Raw genomic sequence first — 4,602 nt, forward strand, 5'->3', positions numbered from 1 at the left:
AGTTCAAGTCATAAAAAGTGATCAATGTAGATCAAGACCCTGTGCTAAGTGTCTAAGATCAGAGAAGAGAAACGTATTGGTGCAAACACACAAACATCATTTTCACACAAAATGAAAAATGCACGTTAACATTGAGAACTTCAGCTTCCTTCTGAAGTGGCACCCTCTCTCCTCTCACCCCTACACTACAGTTCGGCTCTTCCCACCAAAACTTCCAGCCCACAGCCCTAATCCTGGACAGCGCCAGAACGAGAGCAAGCTGGCGGAAACTGTTTCTGCAGCTCCGAAAGATCGCAGCGTTAAGCCACGCTGAGATTGGGGAATCCAACCTGGCCGGTTAACGGGGCCAATTTCTTAGGCCACAATAATAAAGAGGCTACTGGGGTTCTGGCCCCATTGGTCTTAGCTTTAAATTCCTGTGAATCATACTTTGCCAAAACCTCACTGGCTGCTCTAATGATTTTTATCCATTCACACAAGAGATGTTCATTGAGTGCCTACAATATACACAGCATCCCTCCTATCAATACAGACTCCTACTAGCTTGCTCTCATTAGAGTTCAGACACGCAAAGTAAGAACCTGGACGGCGGCGACCATCCAGGGCAGGGTGCTAGCAGGGAGAGACACAGAACTTCACGTGCTCCTGGATTCACGGTATCAACACAGTTATCCAGGTTTCCACTCCCCCCATTCCAGAGCCTTCCTGCTCTAAGGCCAGAATCTGTCCTTCTATTAATCACATGTGGCCAGTGAGGACCTCTGATGTCCACTGCATTTAGAAACATGGCTCAAGTCCCCCAAATAACTTATGAAAAAAATGCCAGAACCACTGAACCGGCCTTCACCTAAGCCATTTCGTCTCCTTGGACGTTGTCAAGTTGACAAGACGTGGTGCAATTTCACTTCTACTGGTTCCTCTCAGGTGATCCAACAGGTTCCCTCATCCTCACCCGCCCTGAGCATCCCCCACCCTGGTGTCTCTGGCCTCAGTTCCTCTTTAGGCTGGAGCCAGTGACCTGAGAGGCTCCGCGCGCGCACACACACACACACACACACACACACACACACACACGCAGAAGTAGCCGAACATTTCAGAGGCAGCGTTCACCCTCCCCCAGCCCTATCCAGAGGTGCTGGAGCAGGCCTGTCCCCACCCTCCAGCTTCCACACAACCAAACATCGCCCTCCAACAGAGCCTCGTGTTCACGACATGGTCCTGAAAGTTCCAGGGAATAACGCAGGGGGGGGGCGGGTTCTGGCTCTTAATGGGCTGATAATTGAAGCCTGAAGTCTAGGAATTAAAATGAACCAGCTCTGAGAAGCCTGTTTACCAACTCTAACTCGGCTTCAAGTTGTCCCCCCGCAACCATGTGGTTTCCTATCACAGGTCACTGGAAGAAGCTGAAATTTCTGTACTTCCTTTGGTGTCTCTCGGGGTGGGGTGGGGTGGGGTGGGGTGGGGTGGGTGGGGAGAGAGAAAAGCAAAAGCCCCCCTCCTGTGTGCCCATCACAGAGCAATTCTACTGACCTCACACAAAGGGCAGGGAAAACCTGTGCACAGTTTTAAACCATCCCCACCCAAAGGGTTGGGGAGAGAGTTCAGGGCAAGGAGGGAAAAAGAAGGGAGAAGAAAAAGACCGGGAATTTTCCTTCTTCTTTTTTTTTTAAAGGGAATCTTTCCTAAACATTCACTCCCCAGCCCTTCTGCCTCCGGGATGCAAAGTGTTACTCAGCTGCAAGGCCTCTTGCTAATTGTGGGTTTTTATTTTTATTTCCTATTGCCCTCTCGCACGCCTGATGAGATTATTTTACCGGAACTGACACAGCTGGAAGCAGCAGGCATACGTGGAGCCTCTGAGGAGGTGATGCAATTTCATTTTCATTGATCAGAAATCAGCGGGGCAGTAAGTGATGGGAAATTCCATTAGAAGAAAACTTGCAAGCCATGAGCCTCAACTTCCTCGCCACACCCAGGAGCCCCCAGGGGTCTTGCCTTCCTCTGGACGAGGTCTGCACAGAGCAGAGGCTCGGAAGCGCCCTCCTCCACGTGGGAATGAAAGCATCAGGGCCGTGCTACTGGCCCGAGAGGGTGTCTGGCCGGGAGAGGAACGCCGGCAGGGCTCCTTCAACCAACAAGGGCACCGCAGTTCTCTGCGGATGAGAGAGAAGTCATCCAGGGACCCAGAAGAGGAGCCCTCAAAACCACGCCCCACAGCCCCTCAAAACCAATGCTTAACGGCTCCCTTTCCAAGTGTCACAAACAAGGAAAGAGGAGGCCACTAGCAATCGTTGTAAATATGTCTCCCAACCACTCGTAGAGACGCTCCTGAAGGCACTTACCATGTATTTATTGAGCACCTACTGTGTGCCAGGGGCTCAACAAGGACAGACTCAGATCCTCCCCTAATGCTGCTGGAGGAACATCCTTCTCTCTCCTGGACAATCAAGGAAGCAGAGGTCCTGGGAGGTAAGGGAGAGAGCCAGTTGGGACCAACGACTTACTGAGGGTTAGCACAGCCTCCCTGACAGCAAAGGCAGGCTGCGTGAGAGCCAACGAGAGAACTCGCCCACTCACGCGTGAGTCTTAGGATGAAGCACATCTGATTGCCTAGTTTGCTTTTCTCCAGGTAGAGCAGATGACTGATGGATACAGCCACCTCTGTCACCCTACACATCTCAACAACAGCGAGCCTTGCGTCCAAGGCTGGAACCAGAGGTGAACTCTTCAGAATGCGTAGAATGGCTACTGTTTTAGCAGTTAACACCCCCTCCCGCAACTGTTTGCCCAGCAAATATTGCTTCACTCACCAAGGGAAAAAAATAGCAAGGGGCTACTCAAAAAGACAAGTTCTACCAAAAAACAAAAACAAAAACAGAACAATCATCAGCCAGGTGGCTCACCAGACCTCCTCCTTTGGCCATTCTGCCATATAAAATGTGAATCAGAGAAGGACCAGGCCACACTCACAAAATTAATACTGTTCCAAACAACTGTTCACCACTAAAATGGGGAAAAAACTGGAAACGCATAAGTGAGGACAATATGTCAAATCAAAATCTATCAGTAAGTTTTTATTGAGCACCTAAGCTGTGGCTCTACAAAGCAGAGACTACATAAGACAGGGACCCTGGGTGAATGAGGTTGCAGAGAGGTCAGAGTCACGTGAGAATACCCAGCACACATTTATTCACACTGCTTACAAGAATACACAGTACAACATGATAGCATAAATTGAGGTCAGGGCAAGAGAAGAAACAAAAAACAACAGTGGAGGAAACTTTGAGCCAAAAATGAAGCTTAAAATGCGTACAACAATAACCAACACATTGAGCCACAAATGTGGCTCTAAGCTTTCTGAAAGTCCAGAAGGAAAACATAATAGCCTTGTTTAAGGTACACTATTCACAATGTCCAAGAGAAAAAGAACAACAAGCCCATCGCTCAGGATTATTCAGCATCAACAATTTCTCAATTACAAAAATTGGGATAAGGACTAGGTAGCAAGCAGAACCTTCGAGGAGGTCATAATAAGAAGGCTCCAGCTTCAGGTCATTCAGTCTCACTGCCTCTTTTTTTTTTTTCCCCCCGGTACGCAGGCCTCTCACTGCTGTGGCCTCTCCCTCTGCGGAGCACAGGCTCCGGACGCGCAGGCTCAGCGGCCATGGCTCACGGGCCCAGCCTCTCCGCGGCATGTGGGATCCTCCCGGACTGGGGCACGAACCCGTGTCCCCTGCATCGGCAGGCGGACTCTCAACCACTGCGCCACCAGGGAAGCCCCTCACTGCCTCTTTTGATGGACAAGAATAATGACCCCAGCGAGTGCTGGTGGCTTATCCAAGGTCAGACAGCTGGTCAGTGGCAGAGTTAGAAATAGGACCTGGGTATCTTCACACCACACTGACAGTGCCCCTTTCTACTACACGTAGCTACTCCCCAACATCCTTCAAAATCCATGGGCCGGTTTTGGGGCACATGTGGAGGCTACAGTTGGGGGCGAGGGGGCCGAATTAGATTAAGAGACCTAAGAACCAAACACCTAAATGTACTAGGTAGACCTCATTTCTTAGACCATTCTAACAAACCAACTGTAAAAAGCCATTCTGGGGACAATCAGGTAAGTTTGAACAGCAATTTGGGATTTGACGATGTTAAGAATGTGTTAATTTTGTTATGTTGACATAATATTATTATCACCTAAGAAAATAATGAAGCATCATGATATCTTTCACTAGCTCTAAAATCAAAGCCATTGAACAAAAAGATTAAACAAATCCAACAAAAAGTGAATTGTTGTCAAGTCTAAGTGATGGGGTTCATCATATTATTTTATTTATATAATACCCTTTTTTTTTTTTTCTTTTAAAAAAGAAAGTTCTGTCTTTACCCAGTTCAGGAGAGCACCTTCTGAAAAAAGAACTGCACTGGCCGGAGCCGAGCGTCTCAGCCTTGAGTTGACACATTCGTGGCAAGCTAAGCCTTTTTTCAAGGAAACAGGAATTGTTCTTTCTTTAGAAGAGCTAAAGGACTTCCAAAGAAGTACTTTAGGCCCCAGCTCCCTCTGAAACTTGTTCAAAACTCACCATTTGCTGACCCCACCCT

Source organism: Lipotes vexillifer, unplaced genomic scaffold (genome assembly GCF_000442215.2).
Source record: "Lipotes vexillifer unplaced genomic scaffold, Lipotes_vexillifer_v1.1 scaffold70, whole genome shotgun sequence".
Classification (NCBI taxonomy): Eukaryota; Metazoa; Chordata; class Mammalia; order Artiodactyla; family Lipotidae; genus Lipotes; species Lipotes vexillifer.